This window comes from Muscardinus avellanarius, assembly GCF_963383645.1.
Source record: "Muscardinus avellanarius genome assembly, chromosome: 5".
Taxonomy (NCBI): domain Eukaryota; kingdom Metazoa; phylum Chordata; class Mammalia; order Rodentia; family Gliridae; genus Muscardinus; species Muscardinus avellanarius.
The window spans coordinates 88948128-88974902 of record NC_137790.1 but is presented as its reverse complement, the minus strand read 5'-3'; positions in this window follow the sequence as shown (position 1 = coordinate 88974902).

The following is a 26775-nucleotide window of genomic DNA, read 5'->3' as shown; positions in this document are numbered from 1 at the left end:
CTCCTTCCAGGGCAGCTTTGGCTGAGGCCAGAGGGAGGCTGGGGGAGGGGGGGAGGGCTTTGCAAAGGAGGCAGGAATTCTGGTTGGAAATCATTCAAATGAGGCTATGAAACCAGAACCCTGTCTCAGAACAAATTGGCCAGATTTGGCCTGGGGCTGGGGTGTACTGGGAGTGGAGGAGGTTGAGCTCTGGCTTGGGCTGGGGGTGGGGGGCTAGACAGAAATCCATTGTGCGGGGGCCCCAAAAGTTGCCGGGCTTGGGCTGTGCTGGATAAGAGGAAGTCATCCCTGTTCCCCTTCTAGCCATGAGAGGAGGAAGGTGTCACAGCCTACCATCTGTCTTGTCCAGGAGGGAAGGGGCCTGGCCTGTTACTCACACCTTCTAGGGCTGTGACCCTGCTACATCCTGGTCCCTGGTCCTATTCTTGCTCTATGTCTGCACCTGAAGCTCCCCCTTTTACTAAGTATTCATTCAATTTTTTTTTTTTCTTCCCTACTAAGTCTCTTGCTGTGTGCTAAGCCAAGAGGTACAGGGAGAGTTCAGCTGGGCAGGTGGAGTGGAGTCATTAGCTGAGGCTTTGGTATATGTCTTTAAGAGTGGGTTCTTGTTCTCTGTCCTAACAGAGAAGGTGTGTGGTGATCCTCTCACAAGGCAGAGCTGCCCGGGACTGTTTGGAGAATGCCTCTCCTTCCCAGTTGGGGCAGGGAACAGGCACAGGTCAGAAGTGGGGGAGGAGTGGGCAGTGGAGGGGTTCACTGCACAGCCAGGCGGGGCAAGCATGGAGGAAGACCAAGGCCTTTAGAGACCTATCAAAAAGGAGCTGCGGTGTGAGAGGCAACCTTCGAGGGGTCACCGGGGTTCATGCCTGGAGAGGGATGCAGGCCTGCGTGGTGAGGGGCAGGGCAGAGCCCCCAGGCTGGTGCAAGCTTCCTGTACAGCCAGTGGGCAGCCTTGACACCAGCCCCAGGGAGCTCTTTCTAGGAAGGAGTGCTGTCTGTCTGCCCATAGTGGAAGTCTGGGCCCCTTCTCAAGACAAAAATAGGCTTCCTGGGGGACCTCACCCCATTCCTCCTCTTCTGGACTCAAGGGCCAAAATCATCTCAGAGGCAGCTGAAGCAGGACTCAGACACAATCCCTCATGTACCTGGCCCTGGGCTCAGCCCTGGCATCTGGTTCCTCAAACACCACCCCGTGGAGTGGGTTCTGTCTTTGTTCTAGGACAGGTCCTCCTGCTTTCTGCCCTCCCCACGGAGAGTGGACCTTCCCCATTCTTCCCTGCGCCCACTAACTATCCGGAGGAGACCTCACTCCACCCACCTTCAGGGTAGGGGGCTCAGCAATTCCCATCCCAGAAGAGGCTTCCAGAATCCTCCCTGCCTCCCCTCCACATGGCTCCTCAGGGGCTTCTCTGACCTGACCCCTTGGAGTGTGGCCCATTCTCAGCGCCACCCATCCCACTTCAGCAAGCTCCCAGGATTCCCACCACCACCACCCTAGCGCTGCCTTCGCAGGTCCTCCAGCACCTCCCAGGGAGCCCTGGACCCAGGCCCTGCCTGGGGAATGAGGGTGGTCGGCTGGGCTCCTGTGGAAGGGACTTTGCTTCTGGCCCTCCCCCGGGATCAGGGATCAGTTAGGCTCGGACCTCTCCTCTCATCCGCTCCTCTCAACAGAGGGGGGCCACCAGGGCGAGCGAGAGAGCTGGAGGGGGACAGGAGGGGCAGGAGAGGTGGGGTAACCGGTCTTGTGTTGTTCTTGGCGTGGAGCCCCCAGCCCCAGGGAAATCCTGACTCTGTGGAAAACTGAGCAGGCTGTCAGGCAGGGGGAGGAGAAGGGGAGGAAGAGGAGGGAAGGGAGGAGGACTGAGGCTGAGGTGGGGGAGGGAAACTCTCATAAATCAATCCCACCAACATCTCAGGCCTGACAAAAACCAGAGACCTGGGTCCCTTGGGGGTCGGGCTAGGGAGGGGGCACAGACCTTCCACCCATGGACAGTGGGGGAGGAAGGCTGCACTGAAGGCCAGCGCCCTGCTCAGAAGGTTCTGCCTCCAGCCCCCCAAAACAACAGGTGTGTGTGGTGGGGGAGGGTTTGAGAAAATAGCTTCATTGCTACCAGAGGAGCTGGGGTGGCTGTGACCGATCCATGGGGGAAGGGCCCCACCAGCCTGCAATGCAGAACACTTTTATTGCCCGAGTTCTGGCCTGGCTCAACTCCTGAAAAACCACATGACTTCAGACCAGTTGTTTCACCTCTCCAGGCCTCAGCCTCTTCCGCTGTGTGAGGGTGCACCAGGGCCGAGCTTGAGGTTGGAGTGAGTGTTTGCAGACCCGATCTCACTCTCCCAGTCCTCTGACAGGACCCTGCAGCCCTCCTCAGTGCCAGGTAATAGACAATATATATGAAGTGCCTGGTGCCACGCTCATTCTCAGTGGAAGGCCATGGTTGAGGTTGTGTCCACCTCTTGGGTGTCTGCAGGTCTCAGCCTCCCAAGGATCACCTTTTTTCTTTTAATATTCAGGTAAGTATGCAAGTTGAGTGGCTCCAGCCTAAATCAGCAATGTGGGGAAACCTCACTCCCTCGGTTTCCACAGCTCTTGAGAGGGCTTCTCCTGCCCCATGTGTCCCCTTGCTGACATTTCTCCACACCGACGCCCCACGTGGATGCATGATCTCTGGGTCAAGCCTTGCTGGCCACCACCAAGGACTGGGCCATGGGAGGAACATGTGGCCAACACTGTCCTGGTGCCTTGAACATCAGCTGCTGCTGTTGTCCTAAACCGAGGCTTGCCAGCCACTGGCCTTGTTCCTGCAAAAATCCAGCCTTGGCCATTTTCCTGGCCCTCTTCCCCTAGTCCATTCGCACAAACTCCTGTTCCTGGCCCTCACTCCATCCCCTCCAGATTCCTGTGGCTCTTGACAGGGCCACCGAGCACCACTCTGCAGTGCCCTCCTGTCCGTATTAGGCCTGGGCCTTACCTAGTTTCAACCAGATTGCCATTAGGGTACACTGAGACATTCCATGAGGAGAAGGGGCCCACTTCTGAGCCATATACTGTCACTCTAAGGGAATGCTAAAGGGCAGTGGCATGCATATTTCCTGGATAATAATATTCTCTTGCAATTATATTATTACTAATAATTATTATTACTAATAATCTTGTGATTTTATTATTACTTTCCAGGAAAATGGCTTTGCCCCACCCATCCCCTTGCCCTAAGCTTCCTTCTCGATGTCTCAGGGCTTTTTCTTGGTGGGAAAGCCCTAGGGTATATGTTTGGGTGATCAGGACTGGAGAGGCATCTACCAGGCCACTCCAGTGCCCTCCCATAGAGTGTGAACAAATGCACTGGGTTGAGCCATGCCTAGGACCAGTCTGGAAGAATTGGGAGGAGATTGGTATGATCCTTTTTGAAACTTCTAGCTGGGCCCTTGCCTGCCTCAGGATTTCATATCCTGATGCGACCCCAAGGATGCAGGGAGCAACAGAATCAGAGGCCTGTGGGCCTGGACCTTGCTGGGTGGCCCTGTGTGGGGTGGAACTGCTGTGGTTTAAAGGCATAGGCTCTCAGTGGTGGAGGAGATGTGAGGAACCTGGAGGAGAGGGAATGAGCAGCCAATTTCCAAACAGTACCTTCCCAAATTTGTCTTGTCCTCCAGATGCCAGCCTCTAGAGGACGGGGTCAGTGCTGGCACTTAGGCCCTCTGGGTCTCACCTTCACGTAGGTGTCAAGCCACATCATCCAAGAATGTCTAGAGAGAATCATTTTTCAGTCAGCAGGATCTCTACTCCCCTCCCAGGAGCAAAAAGCTCCTTTGCAACTGTCCAGACTCTGCTTGGCCACTCCCAGAGACGGGCTACTCATTACCCGCCAAGGCAGCCCACTATAGGCTGGGCAGCTGAGATGACTGAAAAGTTCAAAGTGGAGACTAATCAGTGGGCATTTATTGCTGGTCTTGCTGCGGGAGAGAAAGGGGTCAGGGAGCACAGCTGTGGATGGCTCCATGAGGGAAGGATGTGGGCAGGGCTGCCTGCTTAGAATGAGGCCCAAGATCCTGGAGAAAAGCTCGGGCTGGGAAGCAAGGTCCAGAGCTTGAGTCTCTGCTCTGCCATTAACTCACTGTGTGTCCTTAAGGAGTCCCTCCCCTCCTTGGGCCTCAGTGTCCACAACTGTAAGCTGTACGGGCTGGGCTTGGAGACTTTGAAGGACCTTGCTCCTGGTGACAGATGCTCTTCCGCGAGTCTATGAATAGTTGGCACAGAGGGATCAGGTCTTGCTCCGCTGGGGCTGGGCTGGCTCAAGAGTGCTCAGAGAATGAGCCCTGTGTGGACGGGACAAGGTTCCCTTTCATTTCAGGAGGCCTTGGCAGCAGCCCCGGGCCCACAGGCTCTCCTTCCTGCCAAGGTCAACTCGATCCTGACCTAGGGGGCACAGCGCCTGGGGCAGCTGAGGTCAGAGCTGGTGACTTGGGAAGAGGCCAGTGTAGATGGTCCTCTGGGCCGGGGCAGGGTCTGAGCAACTGCTGCTCTTGGCGCCCTGTGTTCCTGTCAGTGACCCAGCGCTCACTCTGCTACCTGCCCCCTGCACCTTGCTGGTCCCTGGAAAGACTTCCACTAGCCCGGGCATCAGACAGGCCTGGGGTGACATCCAGATCTACCACTTACAAACCAAATGACCTTGGGTAGGTCACTGCCACTTCTCTGGAAGCCAGCGACTCTGTCTTGCACAGCTATAGGGAGGGAAGGCACTGTGCAAGCACCATGCCTGCTGCCACACTCTCAGAGAGTGTCTGGGATGATGGGTATCAGAGGCCCAGGGAGGCAGAGGTGCCAAGGAACTGGAAAGGAGGCCGGACTCTTCTGCCGCCTCAGCCCTCTATCTCTTGGTCTGTTTGTCCATCAGGGCATTGGGGGCTTCCAATTCTCAGGCCCTAAAATCTACACAATTTAAAGTAGTCAAAACAAACCCTCTGTTCGCTCTATTTATGCTGAGAGGGAGCGAGCTCCTGGCCGGGCCTAATGGGTTCCAGGTGTGCTCCGTGCCCTTCAGCGCCTGAGCCGGCTGCCGTGGTGGTGCCTGCGACTTTGCCTCCCTGGCTGGGAAAGCTCGGTGGGGCCAGACCTCTGTAGCTGGACTCATTCTGTGCTAGATGGAGAGTCTGCTCATACTCTTACCTAGTACAGTGGGACAGATCTTAGCCATGCCCTCAGAGGGCCTAGGGTGTGGAGCCATGACATGCTGACCCCATTCCCAGTAGAACACACGGAGGTCTCCCAGACCTTTACCTTTACCTCAAGAGATTTGGGGGCAGTGCGGATGGTTTTCATGAACCTGTAAAACCCTCTCTCAGGGGAGGTCGACTGCGGGAGTGACCTCCCAGAGAGGCTCCAGGAACCAGGTGGGACCCCAGAGGGCATAAGTGAGGTTTCTTTTATTACCATCATATATTAATTATCATGTTATATAATCAGAGTGACAGCCATGACTTATTAATGGCAAGCCATGGGCCAGGTACTGCAGTTGGTGATTTCACCCATGACTTCAAGTCCTCTCTGATGGTGATGGCTGACTAATGTGATCTCAGGACAGAGCGAGACAGGGAGGATCCAGGGTACTAAGTATCTAGTCTGAAGTTTCACAGTTAGGGTCAGACTGAGGTGGGACTGGAGCCTGAAACTGATTGACCTCTAGACTAAGTTCAGATCCCTATATGGGCAGGGCTTAACTGACTCTACTCTGTTCAGGGGCTGGTCCAGCCCTTCCCTAAAAGGTGAGTGAGTGAGTGAGTGTGTGTGTGTGAGAGTGTTAGTGCAAGTGTATATGAGAGGACCAGGTTAGAAAGCAGAACATGAAATGGGCACAGTGGTGTACTCTTGAAATCCCAGTACTTGGGAGACTGAGACAAGAGGCTTAACTAATTTGCCTGGGCAATTTAGCAAGACCCTGTTTCAAAATAAGTAATAATTATATATATATAATATATATTATATATTATAATATATAATATATAATAATATATATAATATATTATTATATATATGTGTATATATTGAGGGCTAGATGTGTAGCTCATAGGTAAAGTGCCCCTGGGTTAAGCCGGGCATGCCTATACTCCACTACTTGGGAGGCTGAGATAGGAGGATTGTAGTTTTGTGGTCAGCCTCAGCAACCTTGTGAGGCCCTCTGCAACTTGGTGAGAACCTGCTTCAAAATTAAAAATATAAAATAAAATAGTACTGGGGGTATAACCCAGAAGAAGAGCCTCTGGGTTTAATGTACAGAAACACACACGCACACATGCACACGCACACACACACACACCATACATAGAATGCCCCTAGGTTCAGTCCCTAGTACCACACACAAAAATTGATAAATAAATAAGCAAAAAAGGCTGGGAGTGTATCTCTGTAGTAGAATGCTCCTGGATTCAAGTGACACACACACACACACACACACACACACACACACACACCATGAGCATGGCTGATTTCTCCCTGGAGTGATGATGCCAGCGGCTCAAATACTCATTAAAGGGTCACACTGCAACGCCCTCCCCACCCCAGGTCCCCCAATTTTTCCAGCCTCAAGCTTCAGCCTGTCCTACCTGGTAGACACCATCTCTCCTAGTGTCCTCGCCCCCTCTGGAAGGCCAGCCCCCAGCCTGCACTGAGCAGTGGGATGATTGGGTGGGGCCACCTGACCCCTCTTCTCTCACCTAGTTAGATGGGCTCTCCAGACACACCGGGCTGGTCCCCATGGGGGAGGATAGAGACCCACCCTGGAATTGCAGGCAGGATGGGCATGATGGCAAATGAGGGGGTTGTCCCAGCGTCACCATTGGGAAATTATCAGTATTAATTCGTTTTAACCTCTGTAGTCTCATTAATCATGCCATACATACAGTGTTTTTACTATTCTAATTTCTCAGTGCACTTGGTACTTCCTTTACAACACTTAACACTGTGTAATTATACACTTATTTATATCTCTATTAGTTAATTCTGCCTTTCCCCACACTACCAGTTCCATAGGGGCAGTCTGCTTCCTGCTGCTGCCAGTGCCGCTCAGGGTTGGGTGTGAGCGTGGGCTTTGGTGAGTGTGTTTGTGGGAGAGTGAGTGGAGTGGATGGAGGCAGTTGTCAGCAGAAGGAAGCAGACCTAGATGAAGCTTTTGGAGTCTGTGTATGCAGCTGGGGGCATCCTATGCGACGAGGAAGGCTGCACCCTCAGTGTCCTCAGAGAAGCCTCAGTGAGTCTGGGACCAGCCGAAAGCCGTGGGGCCCATCCTCTGCCTGGGGCTGAACTGGGCCTCCTGTGGGTAGGGAATCAGAGAAAGCCGCAGATTCAGGCTTCTCTTGCATCTACCCTCACAATGTGGAAGGACCAACAGCCAACTCCCCAACTTCAAACTCTCAAAAGGAAATTCTGGAAGGACCTCCATATTTGAAACATTTCAGGAAGGTCATGGAGAGAGGATCTGATTCCCAAAGCGGCAGGATGAGATGATTTTCAACTTGTGTCCCTTCCCTTCTGTCTCTAGAACTATTGACTACATGACACTGTCTACCCCTCAAACTCCACTCCTTAACCCTATATTCTGGGAGTGCAGAAAGGGAAGTTTTTTGAGTCAGGAAGATCTAAGTTCAAAACCGGCTCTGCCACTTTCTGGAGCAGGATCTTGGGCCCACTTAGCTCCTCTAAGCCTGCATGTCCTTATCTCTGCCATGGAGATGATAATCACCACCTTGCAATGTTGCCGAAGGGTTAAACAAGTCATGTGCACAGCCCGTTGCTGGGTGCTCAGTCCTGCTCTCACCCACCAGCTGGTGACTTGGGGCAGTTGCTTCTCTGGGCCTCAGCTTCCACATCTGTCAAACAAGAGGGTTGGCTTCCTTCATCTCCAAGGCCCCTTCCAGCTCCGACTTGCTTGGTTCTATTCTGAGCAGACAGCCCCACCTCTGGGGAGGGGGGACGAAAACATTCTTTGAGCTCAGATTCAACCCAGGCACATGCTTGCCCAGCCCCATCCCTCACATTTAGCTCAAGGCTGTTGCCACGCTGGTCACGCCCTTGGCACCCACCCCACCCCACTTGCCAGGGCCACAGGTGGGCGGCTCCGTCTTGTGGCAGGAGTTGAGGCTGGTGAAGGGGCTGGGGGAGAGAAGCGGCGCTGGACTCCTGGGGAGTGGGCAGTGGACCGGGCTGGGCCTTGAACCAGTGGAATTCCAGCTGGCAGCTGCAAGGGATGTGCATCCTTGAGAAGCGGCTTTAACCTCTTAAGAGCCTGTTTCCTCATTTATGAACTAGTAATAATAATGTTAAAAAAGTTTGATAGCTGTGGGAATTAAGCAAAAGAATACTTGGCTTGGCACGAGCGTGGCACAGAGAGTTCGGTTCCGGGGTGGGGAAGTTCCACCGAGGTCCCTTGGGGGCGCTTCGGCCACTTTTCCGGGGGACCGGGAGAGAGGGGCCGGCGGTCCTTACCCGGCTCGGGCGGCGGGAGGTCCGGGGTCCTTGGCCGGGGAGCCGGAGCCCACCGAGCCGGGAAGGCCGTGGCCCAGAGGCCCCACCCCCACCCGCCCGCCTCTGCCTCGCACAAGCGCCTTTGATCTGCAACCTTCAGGGGGATTAAGAGCCTGAGAGCCCCGCTCCCTGGGGTCCCCCGCTCCCGTCGCCCTCCCTCCGGGCTGACCTCCCAGTCGGCGGCCGGGTCTGGGGACCGGCTCCGCCGCCGGTGGTCCCCGCCGCTCGCGCCGCCGCGCCTCCGGGCAGGCCACTGGGATTACCCGGGCAGCAGACGCGGCTGGCTGCTTTGGGGAGCCCCGAGGCGTGGGGAGGAAGGGGGTTCTTCTCGGACATTTTGGCCGGGGAATCTATGTAAAGTGTTTAAAAAGAAAAACTCTCCGGAGGAGGACGTAACCTTTTCTTAACATCTGGGGCTCAATTAGCTAATGACAGCAAAGCCTTCTCCGGTGTCGCTGACCCCTGGGCAGCAGCCCGGCTCCCCCACCCCCGGTATTTATACAGCTGCGGCCCCTCGCTGGGACGGGGGGCAGGAGGCTTGGCTGGGTTATCTCGTCGGAGATCTGCCGTCCACCCCCCAAAAAAGAGAAAGAAAAGGCTTAACACAGTCCCACCCACCGCCCCTGGCCCTCCCGTCTCCCGCTCTCGCGGCTCTTCGAGGCCTCTGCCTTCCTCCTGGTCTCCTCTCCTCTTTCTTTCCTCCCCCTTCATCCTTCCCAGTCGGGCTCGCTCCCCCTCCAGCTTTCCCCCACCTCTCTTCTGCCCATCTCCCTTGCCTGCCTGCCTGTCTTTTCTCCCTGTCTTTCCCCTCTCCCCAGCGGCCTCCCCGCATTTCAGCTTTCTGAATGGCTTCCTTGTTCCCCGCTGGGTTCCTGTCTCTCCCTCTGCTTCTAGTGCTTCCTCCCCACCTTTGTCTCTCTGCCTCGCCCTCTCAATACCTCTCTGTCTGTCCTCCCAGAGGTGCTTCCTGTCCTGGATGCCAGGCAGACACCCATAGGGGAGCAGGCCTAGTGCCAGCCACCTTTGGGCCATGCACCCCCCACCCCAGCAAGGCAGGGCTGAGATTGGGCCCTTGGCTTGACCCCAGGTACCACTGTGGGATGTTTGGGGGAGTTGAGTTGTGGGGGAGCTGGGTTTAAGGGCTATGTTTATGTTCTTTGTGGGTTAGAGCCACAGGGTATCCCATGGGTTTCCTAAGACACTGCCCAGCTCTTTTCTGGAAGCTCACCTTCCCTGGAGGCTCCTCCCTGGCCACTCCACCCTTCCCCACTCCCCCACACCCAGGCAGCTTTGAAGCTGGGCCCCAGGGTAAACACATTCTCCACCTTGTCTTCAGCACAGTTCAGACAGGCGGGAGAGCCAGGTTTAGTGGCTCACACTTGTAATCCCAGTACTTGGGAGGCTGAGACAGGAGGATGGCAGGTTTGAAGCCACCTTCAGCAACTTAGTGAGACTCTGTTTCCAAATAAAAAATAAAATAGGTCTAGGAGTGTAGTCCAGAGGTACAAGGCCCCTGGATTCCATCCCCAGTACCAAAAAAAAAAAAAAAAAAGTGATAAAGGTGATAAGAGAAGAAGCTTTAAATAGAACAAAACAGGTTAAGTCCAAAAGCAGTGCAGAGGTCCAAAAAAAGAGCACAGTTTTTGCAATAAAAGGAGAGGGGATTGACTACTAACTCCATTCATTGCACAAGTCTGTAATCTCGAGAGAATCACTTAACTTGGGCCTCAGTTTCCTCACCTATAAAATGGGCCTAATTGTTATTAAGTAATAATGCAACGTAAATAATAATAATGCTTGTAAGATGGTAGTCAGTAAAACAATGCTTTTTCATTAGGGCATTTGCTTTTTGTTTCCTAGAGAAAATCCTGGGCTGTATGATTTTCTAGGATAGAGATAGGTTCCAAAATTTTCTTACTCTTCCAAATATACCTAAGTTCTTGTACCAGCGGACTCCTGCATGGATGAAGGCTTCAGACCCCCTTTTAAAGAACACACAGACACAGACAATGTAAACTTTCCGATTCCTTAGAACCAAATGAGGAGTGAGCTATTGCCCGCTGTACATTTGAGGAAACGAAAATGATGATCAAGGATCACAGCTCTGTGGAGGCGGAAACAGAGCTGGAGCTCAAGGTCTGGCTTCCAGAGTCCAGGGGCCTCCTGCCTCGGCACAGGAAACCTTCCGGGCTGGACCCGCGCGGCCGGGGCCCAGCGGCCCCCACCAGACCCGCCGATCGGGGAGCGCGCGAGGCGGGCCCGAAGATGAGGGGGCGCTGGGACCGCCGCCCCCAGGACCCGCTCCCGGAGCTCGGGGCTCGCGCGGGCAGCGGATGGGTCTGGAGAAGGCGTGAAGTGCAGGAAGACATCCTCAGATCAGCGTCCGGCGGCAGGCGCGGCGGCCGGTGCCCACCCGGCTCCTCCCAGCGCCCTCCCCCGGGCCCTGGCTGGGCGAGAACCCGAGAAGGTGCAGAGAAACCGGAGCCCCGGCGCCGGGCGGCCGCGGGCCGAGGCCTGGGAGCTGGGCGGCCTCTTGCCAAGGTCGATCAAAGCGGCGGGCTCCCCGCTCCCCGCAGGTGCCGGGACCCCGCCCCGAGCTCGTCGGAGGGGACCGACCCCCCCCCCCCGGCGGAAGTGGACACTAATTAGGAGCATTTATGCTAATATGCACCTGGCCGCGCTTTTCCAGGGCTGAGGGGTGTGGAGGGGAAGGAAGAAGTTCCGGAGAGCCGGAAACTTCCGAAGCACTCGATTCCAAGATAAAAGACAGCCGGCTCCGCTCCCGGCTGTGTGGCTTTGGGGACGTTCTGGAGCTTCAGTTTCCTCCTCTGAAAAAGAGAATAGGGGTCGAGTTTCTTTCCACGCGCAAGCACTGTCAGCAAAAGGTGGAGTCTGGGCCTCAGGTCGCCTCCCGAGCCCCCAGAGGCAGGGAGCCCGGCGCACCCGCTGGGCCTTGGCTGGGAGGGGTGTGGGTGCTGGAGAAGAAGGCGGATAACGGTCCTGGGTTGATGGCAGGAGGGTCCGGAGGATGTGGGTTGGTGGTGAAAACAGATGAGAAACGGTGTGGAGCGGGTAGAGGAGTGGGTGTATAATGATGGACTCACCTGAGCTTAACCGTGTGTGTGTGTGTGTGTGTGTGTGTGTGTGTGTGAGAGAGAGAGAGAGAGAGAGAGAGAGAGAGAGAGAGAGAGAGAGAGAGAGAGAGAGAGAGATTGGCTGACAATGCCAAGGAAAAAAGGAGAGGTGGCTGATGGCCTTAAGAAGACGGTCAGGGGTGGGAGCCAGGGTCAGGTGGGAAGAAATAGAGGGAGGCCGTGGGGGAGGAAGGAGGATACAGGAGGGAGTAGGGTGAAACTGGGATCTTTCACCTGGAGAGGACACTCTTAATTGATTAATCCAGCCCAATTCAGTGTTGTTCACAGAGTTGGGAAGAATCCTTCATGGAGCGAGAATCAGGAGGTGGGTAGTGAGGAGGGAAGGGCTGCGGGGCAGAAGTGCAGGTTGGACTATGGGGATGTGGAAACAGCATTGGAGGGGAGTGGGGTAAGGCTGCCACTGAGACCCGCTTGTGCCTTTCTATACCTTGGCTCATCCAGTTCCCACCACGCAGTGTGGCATTATTAGTCCAATTTTATGGATGGGTAAACCGAGGCTCACAGTGGTGAAGAGCTTTGCTTAGGGTCACTCAGCTAGTAATGGAGAGATGAAGGCATGATGTGGGCCCTGGTCTGTTTCCAAACTGAGGCTGCTTCCATGGTGCTCCCCCAGGGAAGAGTCCTGGCCCTGGGGCCTGAGCCCTCCTCCCTCCCTCAGGTGTGTCCATCCTGGGGCACTGACCCCTTGGCTGGAAGGAAGGGGCTGGGTTCTCAACCCAGTCCAGCCTGAACTGGACAGGAAGTCTCCACCCACCTGAGAGGGAGGGGAAAGGGTGGGACTTATTCCCCTCTAAGTAAGAAGTAAGATCAAACCATGTATTTTGTTCTGCAACATGATATTTTCTCTTAATATTTCCGTGCTTATACATACAGACCTCTTGTATAAAGTCATGTAGTGCTCCTTTGCATAGATATTTATTTATTTATTTATTTATTTATTTGTGGTGTTGGGGGTTGAACCCAGGCCTTTTACCTCCACGCTACACCCCCAGCCCGATTTTTAATTCTTTATTTTGAAACATGTCTCACTAAGTTGTGGAGGGCCTCACTAAATAGCTGAGGCTGGCTTTGAACGGGTGATCCTCCTGTCTCAGCATCTCAAGTATTGGAATTACAAGCGTGTGCCACCATACTCGGCTGATATTCATGTATTATTTAGTCCTTTACCTCTAGATACTTAGATTGTCTCTAAAGTTTCTCAATCTCAAACAGTGTCTTAGTGAGCATCCTTGTAAGAATATCCTTATTCAGACAGAAGTATTTCTAGAATATAGATCCCTAGAAATAACATCAAAGAGTTAAATACTATCTTATAGATCTATCTTACAGATCTTATAGATAGTACTAGCCTTCTCTCCAAAGAGGATATCAGTCTACACTTCCTCTGCCAAACCATGGCTGTGCCCATGTTCTTACCTTCTTGCCACTGGATGGACACACACACACACACACAATTTGTGTGTGTGTTGCCAGTCTAGTGAGTGTTTCACTTTTGTTTTCATCTGTATTTCCGAGTCCTTGTAGCTCAACCAAAGACCCACTAAGAGCATTGATCGTCTTGAATGCTGCTTTCTGTATAAGATGTTGTACCAAGCGATTCAATTTCTTGAGTAGTTTTATCCTCACAACAATCTTATGACGTAAGTGTAACAAGCATCCCACTTTACAGAGGAGGGCATGGGGGCATAGATTCATGTGGCTTATCCAGGGTCACAGCTAGATAGTAGCCAGGCTGGAATATGAACTCAGGCCATGGGGCTTCAGAGTCCAGCCTTCCAACCACCACACATGAGACTCTGATGATCTTCTGAGTCCATATGATAACTACCATTAACTGAGAGCAGACCAGGCACACCAAATTTTTGTTAACTAACATTTTACAAGCCTGTGTTACTGAAGCTGCTACCCTTATTTAGAGATGAGAAAAGTGGACTTCAGATAGATTACAGATCTTAGCTAAGAATATTCTGGCAAAAAGAAGCTGAGCCAGGCTTTGCACTCAGATCTATTTGAGCCAGAAGCCCGGTCCCCTTTCACATCTTCACGGGGTCTTTCACAACATATGGAGAGGAGCAATCACACAACCACAGAATGGTTACCCTCAAAATGCTTCATCTCTGCAAAGCAGAAAGTACGTCACCACAGCCTGGAGAGAGCATCAACACACATGTGTATGGGGAGCCTCTTTGTACTGCTGGGGAGTACAGTAGGGCTGACAGGAGAGCAATTTGGAGGAGATTCTGGAGAGCATCCCTTCCCTGTAACTGGAACCTGGAACCCTTCTGCACATCTCCACCCCTTGACGTTCATATCCACCTCTTGCTAAGGTAAAGCATAACAGATATCCTGGTCAAACGTTCCTTTGAAGGGCTCCAGGTCACCAACCTTGTCGACCCAAGGAGTTCTATCATTTCACCTTACAGGGCTATCTGTAAGATTACGCCCTGCTCTTTCTGAGGGTAAGTGTAAAAGTATGAATTGCCCTTGACCTGGCCACAAGGGAAGAGGATACACTGGGTCATTTGCACCTCTCTGTGAACTGGTTTGTCAGCTAGGATGGTGTTTCTCCAACCTGGCTGTCTACTTTCAGAGTTCCTAAGTTCTCAGAATGTGTTTTGAATTTGGACTGAAATTTCAATAATACTGAGATATTTTAGCAGTTATAAAGACAGAACTCTCTGTAGTTAAACTTTTTCATAGACTAGAACTTTAGCTCCTTAAGTTGGTGTTGCTCAACTGCAGGTCTCTGAACTTCTGGGAGTTCACAGATGGGCTCTATGAGAGCTGCTTCTCCTTTCAAGAGGTCTTTTATTACACAGGTTTGTAAGACACTAGGTGGGTGTGAGCTCCAGCACAGTGGGCCTTTCTAGCCCTGTACCATGGTGGTCAGTCTGCTGGCAGCTCAGAGATCTGGGTGCTAGTCTTGGTCACTTGATGACTGGAGGCGTTGGTTTCTTTAGGTGTAAAATTCACTTTTTTTTTTTTTTTTTTTTTTGCACTAAGGATTAAATGCTGGGGACATTCTATCTCTGAGTTACACCCCCAGCCATTTTTATTTTTTTGTTTTAAAAAGAAGTCTCACCAGGAGAATCGCAGTTTGAGGCCAACCTCAGCTACTTAGCGAGGCCCTTTGCAACTCAGTGAGACCCTGTTTCCAAATAAAGAATAAAAAATAGGGATGGGGATGTAGCTCGAAAGTAGAATGCCCCTGGGTTCCAGCCTCAGTATGGGAAAATAAAAAGGAGTCTCACTAAGTTGTTGAGGGTCTTGCTAAATTACTGAGGCTGACCTTGAACCTGCAATCCTCCTGTCTCTGCCTCTCAAGTATCGAGGTTACAGGCGTGGGCCATCACACCAGACGCATTCACTTTCACTCTAGCGCTTTGCAGGCCTGCGTGGCTGCTGAGAGGTGTGGGAGAGGAGCGCATTCCAAGTCCAGCCCCAGAGGCCCTGCCAGGCTGTGTGGCCTCAGCACGGCACCCTGGCTTATGACAGTTCAAGACTGGAGATGCACTTCTGTGGCAGTGGGGAGAAGAAGGCTACCAGGTGGGGTAGGGGAGTAGTGGAGGAAGTGGAAGCCATCACTTCTGCCTGCTGTGGGCGCCCTGAGGCTTTGCAGCTGGGCCTTGAGCAGCTGGGGCCACAGGTGGCCAGGGGACAGCACTCCAGGAAGACAGGACGGAGAAGCAGGTTGGCTGGGATGTGGTTGACCAGAAAGCAAGGGAGTGAAATATGTTTAGGAGACTGGACCTGGAGCTACAAGACCTCAGAGATGCTCTCGGCCAACTCTTTAGGGGACAGGGGAACATCACAAGGCCTGGGTTGGTTAAGGGCTCCCTCAAGATCACACAGACCTTTGGGGCCCTGCAGACAGTAAGGAGGTGGGTAGGAATGTGTTCAATGTGAGCAGAGGGTCCTAGCTTCAAGAATGTGTGTTGTGTGGGAGTCCAGTCCAAGCTGGCTACCTTCTCTGCCTTCCACCACACACTCCATAAAGCCCACCACAGACTCCAGCAACCCCCATCTCTTGGCCCTACAGGCTCCTGAGGTACTCTAGCATGCAGGCCTGCCTGGGGCATTTCAATTTTACTTTCACTCAACAAAATAGCTACATTCTGGCAGAAACCAAGGTGGAGGGAGGTCTGTGGCTCACCCTTCCCATTTCCTCAGTCCTTGGGCTGCAGTAATAGAAGTAAAATCTGAGGCTGGAACGTGGTGTGAAAGCCAGACCCTGCAGAAGGCCTCCCTAGACCAACAACTTCTGGGTTGGGGGCAGGGCAGGGCAGGCTCCCGAGCCTTCAGCTGACAGTTTTTTTTTTTTTTAAGTTAACAGCTAATAGGCTGTAACTTCTAGTCTTTTTCATTTTATTTTTTTGGTACCCAGGAGTATTTTGCCTCTGCATAAAATCCTTGGCCCTTTCTTTAAAAAATTCTTATCTATTTTGAAGCAGGGTCTTACTATATTGCTTGGGCTGGCCTCGAACCTGTGATCCTCCTGTCTCAGCCTTCCAAGTACTGGGATTACAGGTGTGCACCACAACTCCTGGCTTAGTTTCCAGTCTTAGGCACAAGAGCCAGCCTTCACTGAGCTTGGGAGCCTTCTCTTTTCTCTGGCTGTGGGGACTCCGGATGTATCCATACCTTCTGGCCTATCCTCTGTGGGCAGAAAGGGTTTTTATTGCCCCAGGATTAATGGAGTACTGATCACCAGAATGAGGCTGGGCTGGAATACCTTTTATCAACAAGATGTGGAAAGAACAGGCTAGTGTGAGTCCATCATCGGTGTGCAAAAGGATGGCTGTAAAATCCAGAGCTGCCATCTGCTATGGCTTGGATATGTTCTCCCAGAGTTTATGTGTTGGGAACTTTACCTGCAAATTTACATATGGATGGGATCTGCAGATGGGGCCTTTGGGAGGTAACTAGGATTAGTTGAAATCCTGAGAGTAAGGTCTCCATAACACCATTAGTGGGTTTAATTATATATTTGTGGCACTGCGGACTGAATTTGGGGGTGCTGTGCACTGAGCTACATCTCCAGCCCTTTTTATTTATAGTTTTTGAGACAAGGTCTTGCTAAGATACCCAGGATGACCTTGAACTTGCTATCCTCCTGCCTCAGCCTCCTGAGATTACAGGTGTGTTCCTTTATGTAGGTTTATACATTAGTGGGTTTATAAGGAAAGGAAAAGAGAATCGGGGTATGGTGGTGCATGCCTATAATTCCAGTACTTGGGAGTCTGAGACAGTAGGATTTGGGTTCAAGGCTAGCCTCAGCAACTTAGTAAAATCCTGTTTCAAAATAAAAAATAAAAAAGCTGGGAGTGTAGCTTGGAGGTAGAGTGCTCCTGGGTTTCATCCCCAGTCCCTCCCACCCCCTGCTGCACAAGAGAAAAAGAGACCATGCTAGTTTTCTAGCATCCTGGCTGTCTCATGTGAGTCCTCTGTTGTATTATGATGCAGCAGATATAATGCCAAGTGGATACTGGTACCATACCTTAGACTTCCCAGTCTCTAGAATCATGAATTAAACAAAACCCTAATCTTTATAAATTATCAACTCTGTGGCATTTTATTATAGCAACAGAAAACAGACTAAAATCCCATGTCTGGTCTGGGTTTGGTTGTTGCAGCCATGACTACCGTAACCACCACAGTCACATTTCCATTTCTACCAGTGTCACTTCCATCTCCACCACCACAATCACTCCTCCATATCCACCATTATTATCACCCGCACACCCACTACCAACATTGCCATCTCCTCTTCACCATGACCTCACCTCAGCCTTTCTTCCAGCTCCACCACCATTACTGCATCCATCAGCACCACCACCTCCATCACAACCAGCACGTCCATCCCCCTCCCCATTGCCTGCAGGAGCATCGCTGCACTGCCACCTCTGCCTTTTCCACTGCCATTGCTACCTCCACTGCTCGCATTCCCCACCTTCCTGACACCTCAGTCCTGGCATCAGCACAGTTACCCGGCCCATCCCTACCTCTGCCCTATTCATCCAAGCCATCTACACTACAAGAACTCAAAGAACTGCTGTCTGGGTCAACCCTTTCTCTTCTCATTTGTCCAACTCCAGAAGGCCAACTGGAGACTCCATTCCTCTGGTTTTTCCTAGGAGACTTTTCATGGAAGATGGAATTAAATGCCTTGCTCTCTAAGTTAAGGAAGATTTTGCATCTCTTGCTGCTCCTGATTTACCAGGCCCATCATTCTGTCTTAGAAGGAAATTGGATTACTCTGACAGAATGTGTTCTTTGGAAGGCATTGCTGGTTATTACCTAATTCCTTATGACCTAGTGTTTGCAGATTGATTTTTTGACGACGTGTCCCAGTAGTTTTCTATTATAACAGTTCAGTTGATGGGCCCAGCACTTCCAAAGGCATCTGCTTTCTCCCGGGTTTAAAGAAAGGCAGGGACAGGCAGCCTGGGTCTTTCTCTTGTCTCTAGGTCCCTCACCAGTTCTCCATAAATCCCCTCGGAGTGAGAGCTAGTGATTTGACTCCAACTTGGGCCAACTCCTTAAGTACCTAAGCATGTAAGTCATCAGGCCTGTGGATGTGCATACACAAGTTCTTTCCTTATCCTCTTGGCTTCCTGCCCTCTCATGATTCCACATGGTGCCTCTTTCAGTTTTTAGATCACAGCTGACCTTTTTAGGCTAAGAAAAAATTAAAAGCCTCTGCTTTTTAGTGTCATTGCTTTATAGGCTTTCTCTCTCCCGAGCTTGAAACGAGCCAACAATCTCCTTATCCCCTTTCTTTGGCCTGTTACAGTCAGAAAATATTTTTCTCATTCTTTTGCTGCCCATGCAAGTTACATCTCATTTCTTTTTCTGAATAACTCCTGATTTTATCTCCACAGCCTCTTGTTATTTCTTTCTATGTACCCCTCCTTTGTAACCTGGCCTGATTTCCACTTTCTTCGGCATGTCCGTTATCATTTGCGTTCTCTGGGAAGCTTTCTGCATAACTAATAAGGAATCTCCAGGTTCCTTTTGGCACCTTTACTCATCAGAGAGTTTCATTCTCTTCTAGTTTTGTTGCCTTCTGCCCAGTTCTCCTGCAGTTCTTTAACTCAGTCTCTGTGCAGAACGTTCCCAGAGCTTGGTGCAGAAGGCTTTTACCAAGTGCCAATATCTGAGTCTTGTTTAAGTTCCTGCTTTTCTTCTTTTCTCGCAGGTAGTGGCTGCTTTTCTCAATAATCCCTGGTGTTTTCCAGTGCCTCTGCTCCCCAGGACCCAGGCTCAGTACCCACAGCAGGAAGGAACAGCATCTAATGTGGAGGGAACATCTACTGGGGCTGCCTGGCCACCCTGAGGGGCTCTCTCCCTGAGTGGCCCCATCTGTTGATTCTCAGACTCCCTCATTCCATTCAGAACCTCTATTTTTGCCCAGGGCCCTGCCAGCTCTGAGCTTACGGGGTGGATGCACCTTCCAGAAATTCAGATTGTTAATGGCCTGGAGGGGTGTTCCAATTAGCAAAGACAGCCCTGATGTGAGGTTAATTCTGTAGAAGGTGGAGAGCACAGGGCATGAAGAGTGTGCAGTGGTGTGCTCCACCTTTGTACTGAAGGAAGTTGCTCTGAGAACACCAAATCTAAGTAAGGTCTTTAAGTCAGGAAGTGGGAGGTAAAAGGGCAGAACAGGATGAGCCAAGAAACAAGGCCACCTGGGAGTGTCTTCATAGGGAAAATGGAGCCTCCAGCCCATGATCCTCCAGACCCTCCATTGGTCTGGATGGATCTTGTCAGGACGGCCCTGCCAAGGCCTCTTGTGGTGCCTCCCCAGGGGTTCCAGATGCTCCCAGGGTCATCAGCTGTCATGTCCAGACTTGCATCTTACATGAAGGCTTCCTCCATCCAACCTGGTCATCCCTGGGAGCCTGTCCCTTCTCTTTCCCAATGGCTCTGACCTTAGGAACACTACACAAATTCTTCCCAGGATCTTCCAATGCAGGGCTCTTCTCTACTACTGGAGGATCCAGCTAAGTATAATATGTATTCTAGATTAAATTTCTGATGTCTAGAAAAGTTAGAAGATACAGATTAGCTAAAATGTTAAAAGTTTCAGAAATATGCATAATCCCATCGTCCAGTGAACCTTATTGACATATTTTCATGTTCCTTTTCCCAGATATGCATAATATCCTTTAACAGAACATACAGTTGGCAACATGGATGTCGGTCAGAAGCATGTACAGGTCTACATAATTATTTTGAACAACTGCAGAGTATTCCACTGTATCATTGAATGACCACTATTTATTTGAACTCAGGATCTTTTTTGTGGTACTAGAGATTGAACTCAGGGGCATTCTATCTCCAAGTTACACCCCCAGGTTTTTTTATTTTTTGTTTTGAAACAGGGTTTCACTAGGTAGCTGAGATTCTCACTAAATCGCTAAGGCTGGTCTTGAGCATGTGATCCTCCTGTCTCAGCCTCCCAAGTACTGAGATTATAGGTTGTGCATCACTATTCCAGACTAAACTGGAATCTTAAGAAGGCTCTGACTGAACAAAAATGAGGAAAGGCCTCCGTAGAGTCATGCTCTGCTTCTTCTGTGTTACTTTGTTTTTTGGTGGTACTGGGGTTCCCAGAAGCCCTTCTACGTCCGGGCCACACTCCCGGACCTATTTTTACATTTTTGTTTGGAAACAGGGTCTCCTAAGCCAGCGCACTCAGCTGGCTTCGAACCTGCGCGATCCTCCTGTCTCTGCCTCCCAAGCGCCGGGATTACAAGCGTGCGCCACCACGCCCGGCTCTTCTGTGTTACTTTGGAACTCAGTGTTTCAAAGTCTGTAGAAAGTGAAAGTGCACTGGTCCTGGCCAGGCATGGTAGTATACACCATGTAATCCTGGCCACTTGGGAGACTGAAGCAGGAGGATCGCAGGTTCAAGACCAGCCTTAGCAACTTAGCGAGACCTGTCTCAAGATAAAAATAAATAGGGCTAAGAGTATAGCACCCTGAATTCAATCCTCAATATTGCAAAAATAAGTACATAAATAAATATTTATTTTTAAAAGAAAGTACATGGGTCCTAAGTCATGAGACGAATTTGAATGCAGTCTCTTCTAGCCACTTGCACGGGTCTCAGATCTATCCCCACATGTCTCTGAGTCTTATCCTATTTGACTCATTTTTGTGTGCTTCTGGGGATTAAACCCAGGGGTGTTCTGCCTCTGAACTACATGCCCAGCCCCATTTTTTATTCTTTATTCTGAAACAGGGTCTCATTAAGTTGTGGAGGACCTCACTAAGTAGCTAAGGCTGGCCACGAACCTGCGATCCTCCTGTCTCAGCCTCCCAAGTACTGGAATTACAAGCATGCACCACCATGCCTGGCTACCTGACATTTTTGAAGCATTTAACACAACCAGCCACTGCCCTTTCTTGACCTCCTTCCTTCCTCTGGCCTCTGCAGCCACACCCTCTACCACGTGCTCCTCCTATATTTTACCTGTTCAATTTCCAGGACTGGAACTTTTTCTCCAGACCAGAGCATACCATGTTGGTATTCCCCAGGGCTCTGTCCTTGGCTCCCTCTGTTCCCACTTCTCAATTCTTTAGGCTCGGTTTGTTCCCTTTGGATCCCCCCCCCCCCCTTTCCATGCATTTGAGGGCCAAAATCTCTCTGGCCCATTTTTCTTTCCTGAAATCTAGATCCACAAATTCAACAGCCCAGGGTGCGTCTCCATCAGAAGTTCAGTGTTTCCACATCGAGCTCATTTCCCCTCCCTCTGAACTGTCGGTCGCCATCTCAGTGACAGGCTGCCAGTCTTCGGAGCCAGCAGCTGGGGGTCATCTGGAGCCCTCTCCCTCCTGAAATCCAGTCCCTCTTTCCTTATCATCTCTGCACCTTCCCCAGCCCTGTGCCCTCGTCTCCCACACCTGACTTTGTTCAGTCCTGCATCCTGCCTGCACCTCTGCAATGTCTTCACCTTCAGATTCCCACAGAACTCACCTGTTTTGCTTGGAAAAAAGAATCAGGTCATGAGATTTCACTTGCTAGAAACAAGAGTGACTTATTATGAAGGCAAATGGATTATAGGAACGAGGATATACATGAAAATAAACAATCCAGCTATAGCATAAAATACAGTACGTGCACCCACCAAACGGGTTAGCAACATCATCTGGCATCATGGACGTGGAAGTCCCTGCAGACAGCGGGCCAGAGTCCCAATTAGAATGGTCCTGGGTGGAGCGCACGCTCACCTGTGGGTGAGAATTCAGTCTGCAGTCCTCAGGGAGTCCTTGAAGAAGGCACCTGGACATTGTAGTCTTAAGAGGCACATAGTTTGTGTGCCCAACATGAGCTGTGTGAGGCTCACTTATTCCCTGTTCTCAAGGAAGTGGCCAGTTTCTCTGAGAAAAGAAAAAAAATCACTTCCCATACGTGTTTATGTTACCAAATGTTCTCGAGCTCTTTCTGCACCTGAAGGCCCAGTCTACCTTGATGTCAAGGTGCAGGGCGTTTGCTCTATGCACTTGTTGATTTATGTGCTTGCTGATGCCAAGGTTTGGACAGTTTATTAACTATCTGTACACTACCCACCGCAATACTTTTGTAAAAATTTAGGGATAATTTGTATACAATAAAATGCACATATCTTAAGTATACAGCCTGATGAATCATAATAAATATAGTACAGATGCATAACCACAACTCTGAAGAAAATACAGGGAGTTTCTGTCCCTCCTAACATTCCTCAAGACCATTTTAGCTGGTCCACCTTCCCCTGGGCAATCTCTCCTCCAATGTCTTCCAGAGATGACTTTTGCCTCTTACATAGAACTTCTCATAAATGGAATCATCTCGTTTACATTATTTTGCTCAGCAAAAGGTTTTTGGGATTTCTTCATGTTTCATTATGATAATTTATTTTTATTTTTGTGGTGCTGGGGATTGAACTGAGGGGCATTCTACCTCCAAGCTACACCCCCAGCCCTATTTTGTTTTGAATCAGGGTCTCACTAAATTGCTGAGGGCCTTGCTAAGTTGTTGAGGCTGACCTTGAACTTGAGATCCTCCTGTCTCAGCCTCCCAAGTACTAGGATTACAGATGTGCACCACCATGCCCAGCTCATCATGCTCATTTAGAAGGGAGCATTTATTTAAGCCAAGTCCCTGTGAAACTTTTCTTAGCTCCTTACCCCACATTATCCAAATTCCAGGCCCCTGAATAATCTGGCCTCATCTCCAGTACTGTCTGGGTTACTCAGCTTTCTGCTGCTGTGACAAAGTACCTAAGAAAATTCAACTTACGGGAGGAAAAGTTTACGCTGGCTCATGGTTCCAGAAGTTTCAGAGTGTGGTCAGGGGCTGACCTGAGGCAAGGCAGAACATCATGGTGGAGGAAAGCTGCTGAGCTCACGGCAGCCAGGAGTAGGGAGAGAGAGACAGAGAGAAGCAGGGGCTGGGGACAAGATATCCCACAGGGCATGCCAGAAGGACCCACTTCCTTCAACTAGTTCCTACCTCCTACAGTTTCCACCACCTCCTAGTTGTCCATTCAAATTAAGAAGCCTTCGGAGGATGAATCTACCGATGGAGCTGAAGCCCTCGTGATCCAGTCACTCCTCAAAGCCCCACCTCTGCACTGGGGACCAAGCCTGCAAAACATGAGCCTTTGGGGAACACTCAAGACCCAGACCAGAATATTTTCTATGTTTTCTGTAACCTTCAGGATCACTGGAGCGTTTGTTCACCTGCACAAACAGAGCTTCTCGTAGGCCGAGTCCACTGGAATCCCTGACTCCAGTGCAGCTTACCTGGTGAACTCCTACTCACCTGGCAGCAGTCTGCTCAGACACAGTTTCTGTGAGGTTGTCTCTGACCTGTCCCCACGCCCAGGACAAGGAGTCCATCAGCTCTACCATCAGGGCCCGTGTCCACTATTCTAGCGGCCTCTGAAGTCCCGCCCTTCATTGGTGAGTGGATCCCTTTATCAGTCTGTCTCGTCTCCCTTGTCTTGCACTTTGTGTATTTATGTACCTCTGTGACCCTTAGCTATACTCAGAGGGCTAAAAACACTCATTCTCTTCCAGAAATTCTTCCTGTGATACACACTCTGGCTTCCTACCCAAGAACCATTCCCTGTAGTCTTCTTTGCTAACAGAGCCTGACCTTACTCAAGCAGCCATGAGCCTGGAGAAATAATTTCCAGCGAGTAGCTGAGGAGTGGTCTGGACTGGTCAAAAAGACAGGATGAGGACATTTGAAGGGGGCTCCCTGGAGGGAAAGGAGTGGCAAGTGCTCCTGCTTGTCTTCTGCTCTCTTCTGGCTTAGGTACGTGAGGGTGATGTTTGGAGTCGTAGCAGCCACCTTGTGACTGTGAGGAGGAGGCCAAGAGAAGGGCGCGATGCCAGACTAGTACCGTGAACCCAGTGGGCATCTAGAGGACCCTCACCCACTTCTAAATCCCCGTTAAGTGAGGGATTAAATGGTTTTACTGCTTTTGACACAACTGGCTAGATTTTCCGATATTTGCAGCTAACAGCAGCCTTAACTGATAAGTTTTGTGAATAAACTTTTTATTTTGAGATAATTAAAGAATGTACATTTTTATGAGATTACAAGTCCCTGAACATCCAGATGATGGTGCAGAACAATCTGTAGTCTCCCCTTGTGTGACCAGATCGCGTCCATTTTGTCCAGTTTTTCTTTTCACTCTGGAGATTGAACTCAGAGGCACTCTACCACTGAGCTATAGCCCCCAGCCTTTTCTACTTTTTATTTTGAAAAAGGTTCTTAGCCGGGCGTGGTGGCACACACTTGTAATCCCAGCATTTGGGAGGCTAAGACCAGAGGATTGCAGTTCACAGACAGCCTCAGCTACTTAGTGAGGCCCTCTGCAACTCAGTGAGACCCTGTTTCAAAATAAAGAATAAACAATAGGGCTGGGGGTGTAGCTTGGAGGTCAAATGCCCCTGGGTTCCATCCCCAGACCCGCCAAAAAAAAAAAAAAAAGGTTCTTGTTACACTTCCCAGACTGGTCTCAAACTTGCCCTCCTCCTGCCTCAGCCTCCTGAGTGGCTAGGTTTGCAGGTGTGTGCCACCACACCCAGCACCGTGGCCATCCCAGCTGGGCCTCAGGAGCTCCTCCTTACCTCCTTGCTTCTTAGTCCTCTGACCTCTTGACCTTTCCTTAGCAAAGAGGAAAGGGCTTCCTCTGCTGTGCCTCTCACCCAGGCTCTGGGGCTATCAATTCCATCTGAATTTCCATCCGAAGGAGCTGGGAAGAGGGGGTTTAAGGGCCTATATTATCTTCTTAGCAACCCATTGAAAAGGTGTAGAAATTTTTTTTGTGAAAAATGGAAAGTCATGCCTGGTGTGATGGCACAGGTCTGTCCCTGTTCTTGGGAGGCTGAGACAGGAGGATCACAGGTTTAAGCCTCAGCAATTTAGCAAGACCGTCAACAACTTAGGGAGACCCTGTTTCAAAATGAAAAATAAAAATGGCTATAGGTAAGCCAGGCGTGGTGGCTCACGCTTGTAATCCCAGCATTTGGGAGGCTGAGACTGGATATCATTGTTCACAGACAGCCTCAGCTACTTAGTGAGGCCCTCTGCAACTTAGTGAGACCCTGTTTCCAAATAAAGAATAAAAAATAGGGCAGGGGGTGTAGCTTAGAGGTTCCATCCCCAGACCTGCCAAATACATAAGTAAATAAATAAATAAATAAATAGGCTTCAGGAATAGCTCAGAGGTAGAATATACCTGGGTTCAATCCCCAGTACAGAGAGAGAGAGAGAGAGAGAGAGAGAGAGAGAGAGGTAAAAATCCTGATCAAGCCGGGCGTGGTGGCACATGCTTGTAATCACCGCGCTTGGGAGGCAGACACAGGAGGATTGTGCAGGTTTGAAGCCAGCCACGCGCACTGGCTTAGAAGACCCTGTTTTCAAATAAAAATGTAAAAATAGGTCTGGGAGTGTAGCCCGGAGGTAGAAGGGCTTCCAGGAACACCAGTACCACCAAAAAAAAAAAAAAAAAAAAAAAAAAAAAATCCTGATCAAGACCATACAGCTAGTAACAGAGGAGCCCACAGCGCAGTGGGCTCACTGTCTTTATGCCTCAGCTCCTGAGCTCCGTTGGGTTTTAATAATGCCCATGTCAGTAGGCAGCCCATTGCTCCGGGCAGCAGCTGTGAAGGAACACGCACCTCTCAGGTCTCCTCCTTGAGTGTAATGCCAAGGCCTCGCTTCCCCTGGGCAGCACTGCGCCAACACTGAGTGCAGCTGGATGCCAAGGTGGGACCATGCTGGGGACAAGCGTAGCTCAGGGACGCCCTACTGGCTTGGCCAACCCTCTTCCTACTGTGCTGAGTCGGGGCTCTGACCAGCCTGCCTTTCTTCCTCCCTTCCGGTCTTCCTCTTCCTCCCATGGGCCAGACTCACGCCATGGCCCAGCAGTTCTAACCCCTTCATTTTTCCCTTGGCAGATATTTTCCCCAATAAATCTCTTGCAAATCTAATTTCTTCTTGGGGTCTGGCTTCTTAGAGAACCTGAACTAATGCGCCTTGGTTTTTAGACCCCAGTGTCAACCTGGCAACCTGTACATACAGCACTGGCATACACTGGGTCATTTCTCTTCTTCCCCTCTGTGTGGGGTAACAGTGGCTATGCTGTGAAGCTGTCCCTGTCTCCAATGAAAGCAAGACAGACTGCCAGAGAGCAGGAGAATATGCACAGAAGCTGAGGGCTTCAGTCCCCAGTACCAAAGGCTGAGAGGCTGGGGCACTTACCCCAGAGCACAGAGCTCTCGTTAACATACCCAGGGACACATGGGGTGGGGAGACAGAGGCAGGTGGAGAGACACAGGGTCAGGATGCAGCATGGGGCAGGCAAAGGGCATGAGGAAAGTAGCCCCTTCCTGCCCCTCCCATCTGGCTTCCCACTGCTGGTCTGTGTGTTTTGGTGCCATGGCAACCGACCGCCAGGGCTGCGCGTGGAAAGTGAAGCTAGCCCGTAGGGCACTGTGGGCAGCTGCACTGGCCTAGATTCCAGGTCCATGACCGCCCAGGCCTCACGGTGGGGACATGCCCTCCTCTGCGCAGGCTCACGGCCGGGTAGC